The sequence below is a fragment of the Panthera onca genome, chromosome A1, assembly GCF_046562875.1.
Source record: "Panthera onca isolate mPanOnc1 chromosome A1, mPanOnc1 haplotype 2, whole genome shotgun sequence".
Taxonomy (NCBI): Eukaryota; Metazoa; Chordata; class Mammalia; order Carnivora; family Felidae; genus Panthera; species Panthera onca.
Window position 1 is genome coordinate 232,963,543 of NC_138339.1, and position 22,802 is coordinate 232,986,344.

At 39.6% G+C, this 22,802-nt stretch overlaps 1 long non-coding RNA gene across 1 annotated transcript; it reads left to right on the plus strand.

Annotated features, from left to right (window-relative positions):
* Nucleotides 1–7: 7 nt before the first annotated feature.
* LOC144615882 (uncharacterized) lies at nucleotides 8–16,479 on the plus strand. Its single transcript, XR_013554542.2, has 2 exons — nucleotides 8–1,324; nucleotides 15,904–16,479. It is a non-coding gene; the product is annotated as an uncharacterized LOC144615882 (long non-coding RNA).
* Nucleotides 16,480–22,802: the final 6,323 nt, after the last annotated feature.

Consider the following 22,802-nt stretch of genomic DNA (forward strand, 5'->3'; position numbering starts at 1 on the left):
CGCGAGGGGAAGCCCCGCCAGGCGTCCGGCCCCCGGGGCATCCGCGAGCCAGCCGGCGGTTAGGACGGGCGGTTCGCGGTGGCCTTCCCTGAGGCTGATCCGGGTGGTGAAGTTCTCACGAGACGAATACCTTCCTACTTTGTATGTCCTCTAACTTACGAAACCAGGCGGCGTTTTTTAATCGAAAAGACAAAATTAGCAGCCTGTAAACGGTCAATTTGAGGGTCCGCACCTGGAGACGGAGGCAAAACCCTTGCTCTGTTTGAAGGATAGTTTCGTCTGTTTGCCACACTTCCCCTCCCTCCTCTCCCTCTCTTTTCACCACCTTCCTCTGTTTCCTTCTCCTTGAAGGCGATGAGAGCTGCAGGACTGATTACCTTAACTGCTGGGCCTTCTATCAAAAAACTGAGCCAAAAATGGTGGATTTGGACAAACCCCCTGCTCAGTGCAGCACCTGTTTTCTCTATTTATATTACTGAAAGGCTTCAGTAAAATATTATGAAAAATAAGATGCCACCTGGGGACAACACTGCCTAGGCAGCGCCAGGTTTCATGTGTAAATGTGCTAGATTGCTTTTCTCCCATCAGCCTAGTCTTGATTTGAAATGCATTTTTAAAAGATAGTTTTTCCCTCCGCGATCTCTGATGTTTTGCTCTGTATTAAAAAAAAAAAAAAAAAAAAAAAGTTTTCAGGAATTGTAAAGCATTGCTATGAAGGGAAAAGTAATTTTAACATTTTAGTTTTTCCTCCTGTCTAAAAGAGTGGGCCAAAAGGCGATATCGCAGTTGTGCAGGGGGAATATTTGCTGGCAGTATTTAAGGAATTGTGGCAAATAGAAGAAATCGCACAAGAACGGATATAAGCAAGCGTACCACACTGCAAAAAGGGGGAAAAGTGGATTCCGTACATCACAAACTGGTAAGCCTGGTGATGTTGCTTAACTGAATTCAAAAACAACGTTGTGTTGCGACTGTTGTTGAAAACCCCTTTCGTCTATTTATTCAGCAAATATTTATTGATGCCCATTATGCGTAGCAGGAACTGCCAAGAGCTGGAGAAACAAAACTAAACGAGATGCCGTCTTGTCTGAGTTCGAATGGATTCCTTTCCCTCTGGTCGGGGAAGCGTAAAGTACCCAGGCAATTATAAACCTGTGTCTTCAGTGTTAATCTTATCACACTGGCTATAAGAGGATGTTAAAGATGTTAGACTTTCTGGAGAAAGTTGATAATTCTAATAGCAGGCGTTGAGAACATCTGCTTTGAATGCAGACGGAGTGAGTTTGTAAGCCAGTGCTGAGGTTTAAGAGCTGTGTTACTCTGGGTAAGTTACTTCATTTCTCTGTGCCTCATTAGCAAAATGATGATGATAGTATCTACTTCATAAAGTATAAGCTACTGTATTTAAAGTGTCCCATGCTTAGTAAGAATTCATTAGATTTTAGCTATTGCTGTTAGTAATCTTGCGGCCAGTAGTAATCGACGTAGAAGGGTGCGGAAAAGAGCTTCACAGGCAAAGCAGACAGCTTGTGCAAAAGGCCTTGTGAAAGAGAGCTTTCATTGTTAGGACAGTGGAGAACTGAACAGGAACCATATCGCACAAGTCTCCGTGTGACATGTTAAAGGATTTAACTTTTTCTTGAGGGCAAGAGAAAGCTGTGACAGGGTTTTAAAAAGTCACGTAATGCCATGGTCAGATTTCCCTTTAGAGAAAAACATTTTGATTCTCCTAAGAACCCTATGAGAAAAGTAAAAAGATGGGTTATCACCATTTTGTGGATGAACAAACTGAGTAAGGTGTGGATTTACACCAAGTTACCAACTTGTAAATCTCAAAGCTACGATTTCAATTCAGGACTTCTAGGTCCAACTCTTAATCTTAGCTCAGGTCTTGATCAGGTCATGAGGTTAAGCCTGGCGTCGGGGTTCACGCTAGGCTTGAAGACTACTTAAAAAAATGTTTTTTTTTTTAATTCAAGACTTCTAATTACAAAACACGTGCTCTTTCCATCACACATTTGCCGTTCCTAAAGGAACATATATATTTACTGATTGCTTGGAAAGCAAAGCTGTGTCTGGTGAGACAACCTAGGTTCATTAAATCCATGCCAAATTAAGCATATCACTCAAATAAACCTTTATTGAGAACCTATGTATCAAGTTCTGTGCTAGGCTATGATAAACAAAAATATGTAAAATACAGCCTGTGTCCTCAAGAGTTACTGAGAATCCCGAGGGGAAATGCCAAAGATAAATCATCCCTCACTACCACATTTGACAGAGTTTTCTATTAAATCATTGTGAACAAGATGGAGAAAAGTAGACCAAGATACTTTAGTTAGGTGACTTGAGTATCTTTGATTAGTCATAATTGAAATGTTGGGGCGCCTGGGTGGCTCGGTCGGTTAAGGGTCCGACTTCGGCTCAGGTCATGATCTCGCGGTCCGTGAGTTCAAGCCCCGCGTCAGGCTCTGTGCTGACAGCTCAGAGCCTGGAGCCTGTTTCGGATTCTGTGTCTCCCTCTCTCTCTGCCCCTCCCCTGTTCATGCTCTGCCTCTCTGTCTCAAAAATAAATAAACGTTAAAAAAAAAAAAAAAAAAAATTTGAAATGTTGCTAAAGCTGCCATTGGAGTGCTTTAAACAACATCCGAAGAGTATTGGTAAATTCGTACATGGTCTTTACTATCTTCCTTTGGACTCTGTCCTGAACGTTTCTTCAAAAAATGTTACCTACTGCCTAGCATATTTAGCAGATCGGCAATGTGTTGCAAAAACAGTGGGGATAGATAACACGGTAAATGGCAAATTGGGATTTGTAAAAAATGGACCAGTGCTAACAAATTGAAACCTGAATTAAATTTGGAGGGAAACAGCAAACAGGCACTTTAATACATCACCGACGATAACAACCTCTCTGCGTGCCTCCTCAAAGCAAACAGGCAGTATTTCTTCAAAACCCTTCAAAATGTACATTACCTTGTAACTGTTATTCCACTTGGCAAATAAGTCCTAAGAAAATAAATGTAAGTAAGGAGTTTTATGCTGTAACGTAATCATTGCAATATTACATACAAAGCTAAAAAAAGAAAGAGCTGCTAACAATGTAAATTCTAAAACCAAGGAGAAGAAATAGTGGACTATTGACCTGGAATATTATGCAGCCATTAAAAAAGACAGCCGGGAAAAGGTACGATGGTGTTTACAGTACAATGTAAATATTTAACATGAAAGAAGATTGCATGTGTTGTATTATAATGATATAAACAATAAAAAAGCTAATAGAAATAAAGATTCAAAGAACTGCCTCAAAACATTAACAGTGGTTTTACCTAAGGTGGTAGAATGACCACCTCTGTTTCCTCTAGTTCCCAAATTTGTATCATGATCATATGTCCATAATAGAAAAATAAGCATTAACATTTATTATAATTTACTCTTAACCTTTTAATTCTGAGGGTGAGTACATGGATGTTTATTCAGTTGTTCTGTGTATTTTTAGTTTCATTTTGTTTCCAAATAAATTTGTGAAGGCAAGCCGGACACTCACTTGTTGTCCATTTCTTCAAATTTTCACTCGTCCAGTGTTTCCCAAAGTGTATTTCACGGCAGATTGGTTCAGCAGTATGTTAACTGGCTTTACACGGAGGAAAGGGTCTAGTGTTGAGACGGTTCCCATGGGAAATGCCGAGTTGAACAACTTTGTTCTTTGTTTCGGCCTTGAGTATGTTGACATGTTGTAATTCTCTAAAAGCAGGACTTAATTAGCAGAATTTACCGAATTATTTCTTACCACTTTTTTCAGAACACTTTTCTGTCTACTCCCCTTGCAGAGTCAGTGTTCTTCAAACACACTTTGAGAAACACTGTCCCAGTCACCTGCCTTCTCATTTCCCCTGTATAACTTGCTCTTTTCACATGTGTCTGCATTCTGCAGTCCCCCATGCCAACCCTTCTACCTTGCTTTCTACTTCGTGCAGCCATGAAAAGAAAGCACTGCCTACGTCCTTAGAACAGGAGCCCCTTCTCCCATCTAGGACAGATCCTTTCATTCCTGCCCTGAACTCCCCTAATATTTCCTCGGTGGACTAGCGATCTCCATCCAGCATCTCCTCGGACTCTCCTCCTAGTATGTGATTATGTAAAGTTTCACACCGAAATAATGCTTAAGGCATCCATTCCTTTCTGTCGTGAACCTTTTGTAATCAGAACCGAAAGCATTTTTGTTTTTTAAAATCCCCGAAAAGAAACACTGCTGATAAGAGGGCTAACTAATAACAGCCACGTTGGAGGGCAATTTGGCAAGATTTGTAAAATTTTCAAAAATCCATACCCAAGACCCAACAATGCCACTCCTGGTATCTCCCCTAGAAAGACCCTTTTGTGCTCAAGGAGGCATACGTCACAATGTTCGTTTGAGGCGTTGTTGTTAATAGTGAAATTGGAAATTACCTAAATGTTCGTAAATAAAGAGATGGGATCTTTAAGTGCCATTATTCTCCAGGAGCCATTGTTGAATGAAAAAGCCACAATGCAGATAAATACGGAATATAACACCTTTTATGTAAAATAAAATACATTTCCCACAACGACATATATAAATGTGTACAGAAAGGACTGGAAGGATACACATGACATTGCTAACAGGATGGGGATTAGGAGCAGTAATGAAAGGGGACTTTAGCTTCATATGCAATGGGCCAGATTTTACAAGAAGAATGGATGCCGGCTTCTGTAATTAAAATTTGACTTTAAAGAAAGACAACCCTCATCTTCTTTTGTCCTAACTTCTCTTCAGGGGCAATTTACTTGGACCACCCTTTCCACCACCAGTCCCTTCGTCTCCATTCATCCTTAATTGAGAATAATTGAGAATAAGGGACGTTACCCTTGCTACGTTAAAGTCTTTTTTTACTGGGGCCACTGCTGATATTCATTAGCAAATTTATTGGATACTCTGTAATATTCAACAACAATAACAATTCTGCTGCGCTCCTGGCTCGGCTCCCAGTCACCCTTTCCTCTCATTTTTTCCTTCCTCCTTTTTAGTGTTGCCTCTGCCTCTGCCATTCAGCGCTGCCCGCATAGTAGGTCTTGCAGAAATACTGTGAAATGCATTTCAAGTGATCAATTTATTAAAATTTAATACAGCGCACGGGAAATCCTCTGAGGCTCAAGCTTGTGTTGTGAACACAAAATGCCATGGTAATGAGACACAAAAGTACACTGGATTTGGAATTTAAATAACTGGTTTGAAACCTGGTTGTTACTACGTTCTACCCATGTGGCTCTTAAGCAAGTCTCTTAACCTCTTAGCTTCAGTTTCTTAATTTTTAAAATGGAAATAATACCTACTTCATGGAGCTGCCCTGAGGATTGAATGATCTCTCTGCCACCGAGTAAACAAAGTTTTCATTTACAAAATAATTGTAACCACCTTTCTGTGTAGAAGGCATTCTACTTCTAACAACTTTGTATCTTATTACCTTTGATGTTCCTTCTTTTTAGCACCTGTCATACATCCCTCTACTTCTGTGATGATGACGCTGGCTGGCAATTACTGTAATGATGTCTCAAATTACAGTGTTTCACCGCTTACAGAAGCAGCCAGGCATGCTTTCCATTTCTCTTCCCGACTCTCCTGTGAAACAGTGAAAATGAGGATATTATTTTAATATTGGGAACCTCAGACTTTGAAAAGATCTCTAAGGTTCTGTGACTTGCCCAAAATTAGCTGAGGCTCTTTAAAATGCCATGTTCTAGGATATTTCTCCTAAACTATGATCAGCTCAGTGGAGTTTATGTCCTCTCATTCTGGATCTTCTTACTGTTGCCTTTAGCCCACCTTGGGATTAAATATATTCCCTCCTTATCCTTCACTAAAATGCCTCAAGTTCATGTTTCATTCATTTGGATACTCTGTTAACAGAGCCCTTGAGCAAGTCCGGGGTTTTGAAACCCATAATTGCATACTGATAGGGAGAGTAACTTCCAAGATTATTTACGTGTGCCTTCATGGTTGTGTTTACAAATGCAGCCACATTCCCATTTGTGGATGGAAGAACTGTGAGGAATGATGAAATCATGTTTTTCTTCTTCACCTGGTAATCTAAATGAGCACTGGTTTCCAGGTAGTCACCCACCTTGGTGAAAACAAGACTTATTCTAAATTATACCACATTTTTGAGATGTACTTAGGCACCCTAATCACATTTCTAGAATGTCATGGTAGCAAATCTTCATTTTTTAAGAGAAGATTAGGTACGATTTATCAGAGCCAATCGTCATAAATGGCAAAAATTACTGAACAGGACCATCTCATTTGTGATTCAAAATAATGATGTGAATATAAGTAAAACCAATGTTCTTGTGTGGCTTAAAAGCTGACGCTGAAAATAATTTCCTAAAAACAATGGAACATCATTAAAGGGTAAGTGTAAAATGTTCCCATGTAACTATAATAAGTATTCCACAAGGAAAGTGTTTGTTTGAGTTTATAGGCTAATGTGTTTGCTTGTTAAAAATTATTCAAGGGTCTTATTTTTCTCTCAGATCTCTTCAAAAACATTTTGTAGGCGACTTCCTACTTCTAGAGGAGGGCTCTCTCTATAGGAAGGGTTCATTCTTGAGTATCCTTTACTAAAAATAAACCTTCAGACAACTCTAAGTAACTTTCATGCTATGAAGATGACCTCCACAACTGCAAATAATCCACAAATCATATTTACTTTGGGATAGAATGTGAGAATTATCTTTTGTCTGGGTGGCCTCGAGCAATGTTCCCCCAGCAACAGTTTGCTAAGAGCTAAAGTTGATGTTAATTTGTGCTAAGTACCAGTAATTGGGAAAACTTAACATTTTCTAAGTAGGGATTGTGTCAGTGGTCGCAGCCTCCGTTTAAAACTTTCTCCAAGACAACTAGCCTGGAAACTACGTGTGGATAAGTTAGGGCTATTTTTGAGTCCCAGAAATGAATTTCACTGCCTTCATATATGTTTCTTCTACATTTGTAAAATCGAATGTCGTCTTACACTCTTAAGTTCTGCTCTGTAATTCATTACTAGGTTATTAGCAACTTTCTATTGTTAACCTTGCTTGGACAACTTTTTGGTGGACTGACAACAAAAGTCTTCCGATTTGTGGCAGTTACAAATCACTGATATGTTGAAAGATTTTTTAGTGTATCTGTGACAAGGTAGCCTTTCATCAACGTCATCATACTCGTACATTTGTGTATAGTGTGCAGGTGTTAAGTCTTGGTAGTAGGAAAAAGCAGTTTGCCACCATTCTTGACAAGTTTTCAAAGGACTTGAAGACTCTCCTTCTTCTATTCCTTCTAATATTCTTATATACTCTCCTTATAACATGTTAACATTAGCGTACCTTGGAAATAACCATGATTGTGGAAGTATGTCATTTTTATCGTCCCCCACAGCTACCACCAGCCTTACAGAAGTGGCTGCAATTTAGCAAAGCCCTCTGCCACCATTTCCTGTTGATTCGGCACCCCCACTCCAGAAAGTCACTTGGATGTTTCTATGTGTGGCATGCCCGTTATTATAATTTTAAATCTGACAGCTCTATGTTAATTTATTTTACTATTTCAAAGGTTAGATATTTGTTTCAGTGCAGATGTTCTAGTTTATACTCTGATGTAAAGCTTTGTATCAGGAGACTTACTAAAAGTATATACATTAAAACAAGATTCTTAATGGGATATGCCATTAGTAAATTTAAAAGGAAGCTCCTGGGGCGCCTGGGTGGCTCAGTCGGTTGGGGGCCGACTTCAGCTCAGGTCACGATCTCGCGGTCCGTGAGTTCGAGCCCCGCGTCGGGCTCTGGGCTGATGGCTCGGAGCCTGGAGCCTGCTTCCGATTCTGTGTCTCCCTCTCTCTCTGCTCCTCCCCCGTTCATGCTCTGTCTCTCTCTGTCTCAAAAATAAATTAAAAACGTTAAAAAAATATTTAAAAAAATAAAAATAAATAAATAAATAAATAAAAAATAAAAGGAAGCTCCTGGAAGCAAGAAACTTTGTCTTTTGCACAGGTGTGTTCAAACTCTTCACATAACCTAGTATAGAGCAAGGGTCTAGGTTCTACAGTTTATTTAGGATTTTTGATGTTTGCCTAAGTGAAAACAAAAAGCAAGAATGAGAGTGCTGATTTCGGGAAAAGAAAATTAAGGCCCAAATACTAAGTGTGAAAAAGAGGAATGTTATGTACAGATAAAAGGCAAATACAAAATAATAAACTTATATGCACCAAATAATACTATTGAATGCCAAAATGCAGAAACACTTACCAATACAAAAGTTGGTTTGAATCACACGCACACACACAATTATAATGGTAGAGTTTAATAAACCTCTTTCGGAATTTAACATAAATAGACAAAAAAGCAAGGACACACTAATGTATTAATAATACATAATCAACTGACTTATGTTTTAGCTGAATAGAGAACTTTATACCCTCTTACCAAAATACATATTCTTTTCATGTAACCATGAAAGATTTACAAAAATTACACATACCCTTGCCCATAATATAAACCACACTGCATTTCAAAAGATAGGGATTTGGGGGTGCCTGTGTGGCCCAGTCGGTTAAGTGTCTGACTCTTGATCTTAGGTCATGATCTCACAGTTTGTGGGATCGAACCTGGTGTCGCTCCCTGTGCCAACAGTGTAGAGCCTACTTGAGATTCTCTCCCCCTCTCTGTCTCTCCCCTGCTCACTCGCCCTCTCAAACATTTTTTAAAAAGGGATTTTAGTGACTACATTTTCTGATTATAATCCAGTATAACTAGAAATCAATGCTAAAAAAAGGATCATAAAGCCCACCTACTTGGAAAGTAAGAAATGTTTTTCTAAATATTTCCAGGACCATAGAAATAAAACTGAAATTATAATACCCAAAAGTCAATGAAAAGGAGTACATACTGCATCTTAAAGACTAGGATACACTGCTATACTAAGAAGAAATGTATACATAGCCTTAGGTACTTTCATTATTAAAAAAGAATGAATAGTAACAAACTTACACAAGGACAAAATGAAATGAGAGGAAGAAAAGGTAGTGTGTAATAAAGGAAAGACTGAAACTAATGAAATAGAGAACATCAAGAGGTTTAAACAGATACACTCCTGGCAAGTCTGATGATGGCAAGAAGAAAAATATACATATTATCTTCAAAACACTTATAGAAAATAACTACCAATCTACAATACAGTGTCCAAGGAAAATATTTTTTAATGTTTAATGTTTATTTTTAATGTTTTAAATTGTTTATTTTTGAGAGAGAGAGACAGAGCATGAGCAGGGGAGGGGCAGAGAGAGAGGGAGACACAAAATCCAAAGCAGGCTCCAGGCTCTGAGCTGTCAATGCAGAGCCCAACGCCAAGCTGGAACCCACAGACCACGAAATCGTGACCTGAGCCAAAGTCGGATGCTTAACTGACTGAGCCACCCAGGAACCCCTTAATGTTTAGTTTTGAGAGAGAGAGAGAGAGAGAGAGACATACACCCACACACAGCACAAGCAGGGGAGGGGCAGAGAGAGAGAATCCAAAGCAGGTTCCATGCTGTTAGGGCAAAGCCCCACGTGGGGCTCGAGCCCATGAACCATGAGATCATGACCTAAGCCGAAATCAGACACTCGACTGAATCACCCAGGCGCCCCAGAAATATTCTCTGGAAATGAAGATGAAATCGTTTTCAGACAAAAGTCAGAAAATTAGTCCCTAGCAGACCCGCACTAAAGGATTTCAAACAGAAGAAATGAAGAGCGATAGGGTGAAATATATGAGTAAAACCAAATGAATATGGACCACATAAAACAATACCAGTGCCCTGTGAGGTTTTAAATAGATGTGGAATGAAAAGACATGAAAACAACACATAAATCATAGGGGATGTAAGTGAAGGACCTTGAATTCCTTGCATTTTCAAAGAACAGTAGTAATTTACCTTCGACTTTAGTAACCTCTAGGATAACTAGAGGTTTTGTAACCTCTAGGATAACTACTAAAAGTAAGAATATATAACAACTTAATACAAGAGGAAATGGAATAATCATGTATTTGACCCAAAAGAAATAAAGACAGAAAAATTGACACAGAATAAGCAGAATAAATGGAAAACAACTTTAACTATATTAAATGTAAACCTTCAAGCTCCAATTAAAAGACAAAGACTTTCAGCCTTTCCAAGCTACTTGTATAAGGGTCTGTACGACATTGTTCTGGGTTCCTGTGGTAACTTAACGGGAATCTTTCACAATCTTTCCGGATCTTTGGGTGCTCCCCGATGAAAGAGGAGGATGTCTTCATAAGGCAGCAGGAACCCGCTTAGGTGGCACCAGCCTTGACCTCCAAATGGATTAGCACACCTACAAAAGGAAGAGTGATGGTGTCTACATCACAAATATGAAGAGAACCTGGGGGAAGTTTCTGCTTGCAGCCTGAGCCACTGTTGATGTCAATGTCACATCCGCCAGGAATACTGGCCACCAGGCTGTGCTGAAGTTGGCCGCCACCATGGGATCTGCTCCTATTCCTGGCCGCTTCACTCCTGGAACCCTTAGTGACCAGATCCAGCCTCGAAGGAGCCAAGATTTGTGGTAGTTACCAATCCCAGCCTCTCACACAGGCGCCTTATGTTGCCCTGCCTACCATTGCCCTGTGTAACACAGACTCTCCTCTGTGCTAGGCGGACATTGCCATCCCGTGCAACAATAGACCTAGTGGGTGGTAGAGCCTGAGGTCTACTTCTAGAGACATCCTGAAGAGATAGAGAAGGAAGAGCAGGCTGCTCCTGAAAAGGCCAGGACCAACGAGGACTCTCAGGGCAAATGGACTGTTCCTGCTCCCTGGTTTACCGCTACTCAATCCAAGGTCACAGACTAGTCAGACGGTGCAGGTGCCCTCTGCGCCTGTCCGGTGGTTCCCTCCTGCAGCCTGGCACGTTCCGCCTGCCACTGAAGACTGGTCTGCAACTCCCACTGCTCAGGCCACTGGAAGGAGGAACGATACTGTCTGTTCTTCCACAGACTCTTAAACAGAAAACGGAAATAAGGTCGATGGAAAATAAAAAGACCAAGACTTCTGGGTTGGATTAAGAAGAAAACTATCGGGGTGCCTGGGTGGCTCAGTCAGCTAAGCATCCAACTCTTGATTTCGGCTCAGGTCACGATCTCAGGGTCATGAGATCAAGCCCCATGTCAGGCTCGGTGCTGAGCTCCATGCTGGGGATGAAGCCTGCTTAAGATTCCCTCTCTCTCCCTCTTCCTCTACTGCTCATGTGCACGTGCCTTCTCTCTTTCTCTCTCTCTCTCTCTCAAAAGAAGAGGAAGAAGAAGAAAACTATATTTCATGGTTCAATCAAAGAAGCACAATCAGTATGAGTGTAAAGAATAAGGGCTTAGTTGTAGAAATTAGACCTTACACAATTGGGGGACATTTGATACAATTTAATGCCCATGATATTTTTAAAAATCCATAGCAACTAGGAATGGAAAGGAGCATATTTAATCTATAATAGGGATCCTTAAAAAAAACCAAAAAACCTATAGCAAACAGCATATCGGTGAACTGTTAAAAAATTTTCCCTCTGAAATCACGACTGGGATGGATGCTCACAACCACCATGTACACACCAACATGGTCCCAGAGGTCCTAAGTGACACAAAAACGGAGGAAGGGGAATTAAGGACTGGAAAGGAAGAAGTAAAACTAAAGATCCTTAGAAAACATGCTTCTGTATTATTGCTGGATACAGGGTCACCATAGACGATTCATTTGTATTTCTCTTTATCAGCAAAAATTAGAAAACTGAAAAAGTTTTAAATGATACCATTTATACAATCATACCTAGAAGTAATTCTAATGAACTGTATATAAGACCTTTACATATAAAACTTTTAAAAGGTAAGATATGAGTTATTATTATTTCATGACTTCATAATACAATGTATTCATATTTCATTATTAAGGAGACCTAAATAAATAGATATAGCAAGGTCACAGACTGGAAATAGCATAAGGATGTCAGTCCTCCCCCAACTGATAAATAAGTTTGGTGCAATTTTAATCAAACCCAAGTAGGGTTTGTGTATGTGTATGAGTATATACTACAGACCAGTGAAGAAAGTTTTTTCAATAAATGATGCTGGTTCAATTAAATACAGATGGATGTATTTAATAGATTATAGGTTTAAATTTGAAAGTAAAATAAGGCTTCTTAAAAATAACATGGTAGAGGGGGCGCCTGGGTGGCTCAGTCGATTAAGCGTCCGACTTCAGCTCAGGTCACGATCTCACGGTCCGTGAGTTCGAGCCCCCCGTCGGGCTCTGTGCTGACGGCTCAGAGCCTGGAGCCTGTTTCAGATTCTGTGTCTCCCTCTCTCTCTGCCCCTCCCCTGTTCATGCTCTGTCTCTCTCTGTCTCAAAAATAAATAAACGTTAAAAAAAATAATAATAACATGGTAGAGGGGTGCCTGGGTGGCTTAGTTGGTTAAGCATCCGACTTCGGCTCAGGTCCTATCTCGCAGTTCTTGAATTCAAGCCCTGCATTGGGCTCTGCACTGGCAGCTCAGAGCCTGGAGCCTGCTTCGGATTCTGTGTCTCCCTCTCTCTCTCTGCCCCTCCCCTGCTTGCGCTCTGTCTCTCTCAAAAATAAACATTAAAAAAAAATTTTTTTTAAATAACCTGGTAGAATATCTTTGTGATCCTGAGGTAGCAAAGATTTCATGAACAGGACGTAAGGACATTAACAGAAAAGAGTAAAAAAAAAAAAAAAAAAAAAAAAAAAAAAAATTCTAAAATTAACAATTTAATCTTTAAAGTGAAAAGAATCAGATAAAATATTTACAACACATAAAATAGGTAAATAATATATAAAGAATCCCCTCAAAACAATAAGAAAATGATAACCCAATAGAAAAATTAGCAAGAGACTCAAACAGGCACTCCTCAAAAGATGATATACAAATAGTCAATAAGTATGAAAAGGTTTTCAACCTCATAAGTAATCAGAATGAAAAAACAAAAGTGTATACTACAACATAGCTGACAAAAATGGCTAAAATTTAAAAAGGACAATACCAAGTGCTGACAAAGAATATGTAGTAACCAGAATCTTTAATATACTGCCAGTGAGACTTAAAATTGGTACAACTACATTGGGAAAATAGTTGCTGCTATGAACACGGGCTTTATTAAAATTAAAGAAATGCAAACACAACCGTTTAACTTCTAGGTGAATTCCCAACAGAAATGCATATATTTCTTGACAGCAAATGTGTGCCAAAAGGCATGTACATTATTCCTAAAAGCATCATTTATTATAGGTCAATAGGAAAAAAAAATGCTAATGTCTATAAACTTTAAAATGGACAAATAAGTATGGAATGTGTGCATCCAGTAGAATACTTGAGACCAATAAAAATGCATTAACTATTGCTTCATGCAGCAACGTGGGTGGAGCTTATTATCATACTGTCAAGAGAAAGAACTCAGGGAGTACATTAAAAAAAGAGTACTTTGGGGCGCCTGGGTGGCTCAGTTGGTTAAGCGGCCAACTTCAGCTCAGGTCATGATCTCACGGCCCATGAGTTAGAGCCCCGCGTCAGGCTCTGTGCTGACAGCTCGGAGCCTGGAGCCTGTTTCAGATTCTGTGTCTCCCTCTCTCTCTCTGTCCCTCCCCCGCTCACGCTCTGTCTCTATCACTCTCTCAAGAATAAATCAACATTAAAAATTAAAAAAAAAAAAAAGAGTACCTTATATATGATTCCATTTATATAAGTTTATAAAAGTTTGAGGGCACCTGGGTGGCTCAGTTGGTTAAGCGTCGGGCTTCAACCCAGGTCATGATCTTTTAGTTTGTGAGTTCGAGCCCCACATCAGCCTGCACTGACAGTGCAGAGCCTGATTAGGATTCTCTTTTTCCCTCTTCCTCTGCCCCTTCCCCACTTGCACACACTCTCTCTCAAAATAAATAAACTTAAAACAAAAATTTTTTTAAAGTTTATAAAAGTTTGAAAACAGGCACCTGGGTGGCTCAGTCGGTTACACATCCAACTTTGGGTTCAGACCTCTCATTGGGTTCTGTGCTTGGAATTCTCCCTCTCTCTGACCCCCCACCTTTCTCTTTCTCTTTCTCTCTTAAATAAACTGGGGCGCCTGGGTGGCTTAGTCAGTTGAGTGACTTCAGCTCAGGTTATGATCTCGAGGTTTGTGAGTTTGAGCCCCTGCCATCAGGCTGTCTTCTGTCAGCACAGAGGCCATTTCAGATCCTCTGTCCCCCTCTGTCTCTGCGCCTCCCAGCTCGTGATCGCTTGCTCTCTCTCTCTCTCTCTCTCTCTCTCTCAAAAATAAACATTAAAAGAATAATAATAAATAAATAAACATTTTCTAAACGTTTGAAAACAGGCATAACTAATCCGTAGTGTTGAAAGTCAGTATGGTGACTATATTTAGGAAGGAGAGAGAAAGGCATTTGGGAGCGGACATGTAGAGGACTTCTGGGACAATAGTGATGTTTTATTTTTTGACTTGGGTAGTGGTTCTATGGGTTCCCTATGTGATAATCCATTGGTCAGTACGCTTCTGGATCATTCGTTTTTCTCTATGTTCTACTACCTTTTAAAGTATTGTTAGTAAATAACATAACAGACACCATTAGGAATTTGAAAGGTGCTGTGACAGTAGATATGGAAGAGATTCATAGATTTTTATGTGTGATAAAACACGCAGCATAAAATTTGCCATCTTAATCACTTGGAAGTGTTCAGTAGAGTGTTAAGTAAATTCACTTTGATGCAAAACAGAGCTCCAGAACTTTTCATCTTGCAGAACTGCCTAAATTCTAAACAATTCCTGTTTTCCCCCGCCCGTAGCCCTTGGTTAACCTCCACTCCACTTTCTGTTTCTATAAATGTGACTGTTTTAGATACCGCATACAGGTGGAATCCTACAGCATCTGTCTTTTTTTTGCCTGGCCTCTATCACTTAGCATAGTGCCCTCAAGGTTCATCCAGAATTTATTTTCTTTCTAAGACATAGGATACTCCATTGTATGTATGTACCACATTTTGTGTATCCATCCATCCCTTGAGGAATAGTGATGAATGTCTCTGGCTGTTGTGACTGGTACTGCTATGAACATAGGTGTGCAAATCCCTCTCCAAAACAAACCCTGCTTTTTCTTTTGGATGTATACCCAGAAGTGAGGTTGCTGTATCGTACATCGCTACTATTTTTAATTTTGTGAGGAACTGCCACACTGCTTTCTAGGGCAGATGCACCATTGCACAATCCTACCAAGTGCTGGAACCAAACTGGGACCAAAAGGGTTCCCATTTGTCTGCATCCTCACTGACGCGCTTTTTTGTGTGAAATAGTAATCACCCGGAAAGGTGTGAGATGATATCTCATTGTGGTTTTGAGCTTAAAAGTATGTTTTCCTAAATTTGAACATCTTTTTTTTTTTTTAATATTTATTTATTTTTGAGAGGGTAGGGGGTGGGGAGGGTCAGAGAGAGAAGAAGACCGAGAATCCCAAGCAGGCTCTGCATCATCAGTGAGGAGCCCAATGCGGGGCTCGATCTCACAAACTGTGAAATCATGACCTGGGCCGAAACCAGGAGTCAGACACTTAACCAACTGAGCCACCCAGGTGCCCTCTAAATTTAAACATCTGTATTGAGTTATAATTCACATATCACACAATTCACCCATTGCGGGTGTACAATTCAGTGGTTTTTAGTATATTCACAGTTTTCGTGCTTCATCACCACAATTTTAGAGATTTCCATCACCTCAAAGTGAAACCACATGCCCTTTAGTGTTCATTCCCCTGTGTCGACCCCAGCCTTTAACAAACACTTTTGTACTTTCTTCCTCTGCAGATTTTCTGTGGATTTCCCTTTTTTGGAAATTCCGATGGTATTTTTAAAGGAATGTTTGCAATGCTATGACAGTGAAATTCAAGATCTAGAGGAAATGGATGCTTTCTCGGCAAAATTTAAATTTTCAAATGGACCCAAGAAGAGGTTGAAAACCCAGAAGACCCATAGAACTAGAACATGAATTTGAAATGTAACTTTTAAAATACATGCCAAATCCAAATAGCTTTGCATCTGAATTTTACGTATACTTCCAAAAACAGAAAATTCTCAAGGACTATTCTTGAGGCTAGAAAAAGAGAATGTTTTCACTTTTTGAAACTAAGATAAACTTACTACCCAAACCTTGTTTTGTTTTTGTTGTTGTTGTTCTTTCCAGTTAAGTAGGCACCATGCCAAGTGTGGGGCTTAAACTCATGATCCTGAGATCAACAGTCACATGCTCTACCTACTGAGCCAGCCAGGTGCCCCATACGACCCAAACCTTGTAAAGATATTGCCAAAATAAATAAATCCATTGGCTAATTTCACTAAGGAATATGAACATAAATAGGCTAAATAAAATATTTGCAAACTGAATCAGTAACTATTTATTTATTTTTTTTTTTTTTAATTTTTTTTTTTAACGTTTATTTATTTTTGAGACAGAGAGAGACAGAGCATGAACGGGGGAGGGGCAGAGAGAGAAGGAGACACAGAATCGGAAGCAGGCTCCAGGCTCTGAGCCATCAGCCCAGAGCCCGACGCGGGGCTCGAACTCACGGACCGTGAGATCGTGACCTGAGCTGAAGTCGGACGCTTAACCGACTGAGCCACCCAGGCGCCCCTGAATCAGTAACTATTTAAAATAATTTGAAATATAAGCAAGTTGAATGTAAAAGAATAATAAATCAGGGCGCCTGGGTGGCTCAGCTGTGCTGCAAGGATAAGACAGATATGGGATTTTAAAGACTTGGTTTAAGCAAACAAAAATATACGCTATCTCATGAATAATTTTGTATATTCCATGTTGGAATGATAATGTTTTAAATGTATTGAGCGAAATAAAATATAATATTAAAATAGTTTTCACCTGTTTTCTTTTTACTTTTGTAAAACATGGCTAGTAGAAAATTTTAAATTTTGTGTGTTGGCTTGCATTATATTTCTGTTGGACAGCACTGCTGTGTGTCAAATACCAATATACATTAAGGAAAAAGTCTAAGGTGGCTGAATATTAGATAATTATATAAAAATAAATAATTTTTATGCCTTAAGAACCAATTAGAAATGGAACTAGAGAAGATATCTGTAGGGGCGCCCGGGTGTAGAGATTACTTAAAAAAATAATAATTTAAAAAAAAAAATTTTTTTACGTTTATTTTTGAGACAGAGAGAGACAGAGCATGAACGGGGGAGGGTCAGAGAGAGAGGAAGACACAGAATCTGAAACAGGCTCCAGGCTCTGAGCTGTCAGCACAGAGCCCAATGTGGGGCTCGAACTCACGGACTGCGAGATCATGACCTGAGCCAAAGTCGGTCGCCCAACCAACTGAGCCACCCAGGCGCCCCAAAAAGAATAATTTTTAAAAAAGAAAAGATATCTCTACATATAGTAGTGAGAAAACTCTACATCCCGCAAAATTATATACATAAATCAAAATCCCTACAAGAGGATGGGGTGTTGGGTTTTTTTAGCTCGGTTGTTGGTAATATTTATTTTTGTGTGGTACCTGAAGCAAATAATTTAATAGCCCTAAGAATAAATAAATATGGAAACGAGGGAAGACCTGCTTCATCAGATAGTAAAACTTTGTTATAAAGCTCCTGTAATTACAAGAGTACAGTACTGGGATAGGAACACATGACTAAATAGTAGAAGAAAAAGAGATCCAAGTTTCATGAAACATAATCTGTGGCAAAGGCGTTGTTTTAGTTCTGTGAGAAAAGGAGTTTTTAAAAATAAATGTTGCTGTGATATATTTCTATTTTAGAAAACAAAACAGGATATGAAAACAGTGGAAGGATCCAGTATATAAAAATAAAGTCCAAATGGGATATAAAAAATAAACAAGAAAAGTTTAGGAGAATGTGTATATAATAATTGTGTCCAAACCTTAAACAATTGCTGGAACCCAGTAAGCAAAAGAGAGAAATGAGATCCAGAAAATGAAACTCAATTGAAATAAAGAGAGAAAGAAATTCTAACATTGAATAGTGAGGGGAAGATAGCATGACAGCATGGTGGGCATACCTTCCGGATTTTGAACTGTTTTTTTTTTTTTTATAAAAAGCTTTAAATAGTATGAATGGATAACTTTGATAAAAAAATTAACACTAAGATTAAAAAAGAGGTGTGTGTGTGTGTGTGTGTGTGTGTGTACATGATAATAAAATTTGGAAGTATTTATGATGATTTTGTACGGCTAGCCCATCAAATTCACCAAGAATTCTCTCAAATGTTACTGCCCCCGTTTTCAAAAGAAAATGAAGCTGAGAAAGATTAAGTAATCAGCTAAGATCATACCGCTAAGTAAAGACAGCCATATTTCAACCTAGGTCTAGACCATCTAAAGTTAAGAGCTATTTTTTCAATACTTCTGGTAGAATGAATGTTGTTACTCCTTTTCCCTGAATGTACCCCTCCCACCTAGTTGTACTTTCCCTTCTCTGTACTCTCCCAACTATCCCCTGGACAGGTATATAATTAGGTAATTTTTGTTTAGGCCAAATATTCACAGTGTATTAAGGAAAGTAGAGCCTATCACATAAATGTGTAATCCCTCGCTTAAGTTATTTACATGCTAAAAAGCCAAATTAGAATTAGATCAGAGTTTTCAAAGGAAAAGGATCACCAAAGTAGAGACATAGTCGTGGTAACTGCTATCAGAGGACTAGTTACTTGTCGGTTATTTCCCCTTGGATTTGAATTAATCAGATGTGTGAGTTTCTCAGAAGCTGTCAGTTTTGATAGTCACATACAAGACATTTGGCTGCATTTGTAGGCTCAGATATTGTCTTAAAAGCTAAGGAATGCAGCTAGAACTGTTGTCTCACCACATAACTGTAATAGGATTATATACATTTAGTAATTATACTAAGGCGAAAAGCAAATACTTACTGTGATTATATAATTCGGTACCATTAATGAAAGGCAACTTTTAAAAAGGAAGGTTTGTAAAAAAACAAATAAATAATAAAATTTTAAAAAATAAAATAAAATAAAAATCAAGGTTTGTAGGAGAAAAGCCTATACTCAAGAGCAAAAATGGGGCGCCTGGGTGGCTGAGTTGGTCACGTGTCCAACTTCAGCTCGGGTCATGATCTCCTGGTTCGTGAGTTCAAGTCCCGCGTCAGGCTCCATGCTGAGTGCTCAGAGCCCGGAGCCTGCTTCGGATTCTGTGTCTCTGTCGCGCTCTCTCTCTCTCTCTCTCTCTCTCTCTCTCTCAAAAATAAACATTAAAAATTTTTTTAGAAAGAGAAAAATGGTTCTCAGTCCACATATATAAAGAAGAAGAAGGCGAGAGGAAGAGGAAAGAGAAGAAGACAGGAGAAAGGAAGGGAGGGAAGGAGAAAGAAAAAAAGAGTGGGGCGGGGCTTTGGGGGAGGGGGGTGAGAGAGAAAGGAAGGAATACTAGCCAATGGTTCCCCCCCGGAGCAGCAACTCAAACCATCACCTTGAGATTAACCCCCCAATGCGAACTTACAGGAGGGTGTGAGAAGTGTTCGGCCTGCAAGGAGAGGGATAAGTATCCAGGTGGGAGCAGTTGTTCATACCTGTGTATTTGAAGGTTTAATAACTAGAGGTCAATCTACTCTCATGAAGCTGGAGGTGCATGTGGCCCTGTAAAGGCCTTGGGAGGGGCCCTAGCAACGTGTTCTCACGGGCATATCTGTTTGTAAGATTTTCGAAAGTAATGTATTTTAACCGTAGCTAGTTAAAGCTCTTATTTCCTTCCGCTCAGACTTCCCCTCGTGTTATGTTTGGGATATAGTTACTTAGCTTGGGTTTAATGGAATAGTCATGGGATTCATAGTCACTCCTATGTACAGGTAAGTCATGGAGAGTCATCCAGATTATAGGAATGGCTTCCAAGAGCACTCCTCCCTCTCAATGCCTACCCACCGTGAACCATAACACAAAGATCTAGGACTAAAGCCAGGCCTGTAGCCTACTCTGTAGAAAATTCTTCCAGTCAATTCTTCCAACTGGGAACATATGAAATTGTAAGCTGGGGGCTTTGGCCCTCATCAACACCTTACTTCAAATGGAAGTCCTCGCCTGTCAAGAACGTGTTCGGTAATGCAACGCGTACAAGTATAAACGAACCATTCCTTAAAAAAAAAAAAAAAAAAATGGGAATGGCACAACATAGAATTTGTCAGAACCCCTGTGTTTGTGGGGCAAAGCCTGTAGCAGCATTACAAACTGCAAATGTGTCTTTGTGTGAAGTTGTGTTTTATGCTTCCATGATTGGATTGAGTCCTGGCATATCTAACACCTCTTGTCCTGACAAATTCTGGCGGTTCTGGACAAGACGGCATGCCGAGCTGGCACCAAGGCAGTGAAATGACCCTGAAATCTTGCCACTTACATGTAAAAGAAATTTGATTAGGATTTTCCCAGGTTTGACAACAGTTCTGAAAATTGTCGTTGCGGAACCAATCATGAATGGTGTTGCAGAAATTTTCAACTATTAATAACAAAAGAATTTTGATTGGCCATCATTATAAAAGACTCAATTATCTTTCTGTTCTCTCTAGAGAATATGATTTCTAAAAACAGTGATATAAAAGAGGCAACAAAACATTAGGCAGCCAGAAAAGGTAGGAAAAAGTGATTTACAGATATGTCAGCCAGGTAATAATTATTTAACTAATTAAAATAGCTTAAATGTAGAAATAAAATTATTTATCTCAATTTAGTGACATCTCTGGTATTTGTCAGCTTTTAAAAATCTGTAATTCCCAGGACGCTTGGGTGGCTCAGTGAGTTAAGCATCTGACTCTTGATTTCAGCTCAGGTCATGATCTCACGGTCGAGAAACTGAACCCCACGCCAGGCTCCGAGCTGAGCGTGAAGCCTGCTTGGGATGCTCTCCCTCTCTCTCTGCCCTCCCCTGCTCGTGCTCTCTCTCTCACAATAAATAATAAATAAACATTAAAAGAAAAAAAATGGGGCACCTGAGTGGCTCAGTCATTTAAGCATCCAACATCAGCTCAGGTCATGATCTCGAGATTTGTGGGTTCAGGTCCTGCTTTGGATCCTCTGTCTTCCTCTCTCTCTGCCCTTCCCCCACCCTCTCCCCAAAATAAATATTTTTTTAAATGTTAAAGTACATTTAAAAAAGAAAGAAATGGGCAGAAGACATGAACGGACATTTCTCCAAAGAAAACGTACAGATGGCCAAGGGACACATGAAAAGATGCTCGACATCACTCATCATCAGGGAAATCCAAATCAAAACCACAAAAGATACCACCTCACATCTGCCAGAATGGCTCAAATTAGAAACACAAGGAGCAAGTGTTGGAGAGGATGTAGAGAAAAAGGAACCACTGTCGGTGGGAATGCAAACCGGTGCAGCCACTGCGGAAAACGGTATGGAGGTTCTTCAGGAAAACTAAAAACAGAATGACCATACGACCCAGTAATATCACTACTGGGCATTTACGCAAAGAAAATGAAAACACTAATTTGAAAAGATATATGCGTCCTGTAGTCCTTGCACTTATTAATCTACAATAGCCAAGATGTGGAAGCAGCCCAGGGTCCATATGCACAGATGAATGGATAAGGAATAGGGGGCATGTATATATATTACTCAGCCATAAAAAGGAATAAAATCTTGCCGTTTGTGACAGCATAGATGGATCTAGAAAGTATAATGCTGAGTGAAATAAGTTAGAGAAAGACAAACACCGTATTATTTCGAATATATGTGAAATTGAAGAAACAAAACAAAGAAAAAAAAGACAAAAAAAAAAACCCAGACTTAAATATAGAGAATAAAGTGGTTACCAGGCAGGAGGTGGGGAGGGATGGGTAAAGTAGGTAAAAGAGATTAAGATACAATTACCGTGATGAGCACAGAGCAGTGTATAGAATTGTTGAATCGCCATATTGTACACCTGCAGCTAATATCACACTACACGTTAATTATCCTGGAATTTTAAAAACACGTAAAAATTTGTAATAGTTCTATCTTTTCCAATTCTAAATAAATATTTACTTTTGTGCCTAATTGTATGTTTATAATGTTGCACATTCTTTTTTTTTTTTTTAATTTTTAAAAATGTTTATTTTTGAGAGAGAAACAGAGAGAGAGAGAGACAGAGTGTGGGTAGGGGGAGGGGCAGAGAGAGAGGGAGACACAGAATCCGAAGCAGGCTCCAGGCTCCGAGCTGTCGGCACAGGGCCCCATGTGGGGCTCAAACTCACAAACCATGAGATCATGATCTGAACCGAAGTCAGATGCTTAACAGACTGAGCCACCCAGGTGCCCCTGCTGCATTTTCTCTAGGGACGCCTGGATGGCTCAGTCAGTTAAGTATCTGACTTCGGCTCAGGTCATGATCTCCAGGTTCACGGGTTCAAGCCCCGCATCGGGCTCTGTGCTGACAGCTCAGAGCCTGGAGCCTGCTTCGGATTCTGCATCTCCCTCTCTCTCTGCTCCTCCCCCATCTCAGGCTCTGTCTCTCTCTCTCAAAATAAATAAGCATTAAAAAAAAAGGTTCCCCAAATTATATATGATTCAAATCCCCCCTCTCCCTGCCAAACCTGGATCCTCCCTTTGGCTCTGACGGCAAGGGAAAAATACCCCAGGACCTAGGGTGTAGGGTTTATTTAGAAAGTGGGAAAAAAAAAAAAAAAAAAAAAAAAAAAAAAAGAAAGTGGATACAGGTATACATAGCAAAATAAA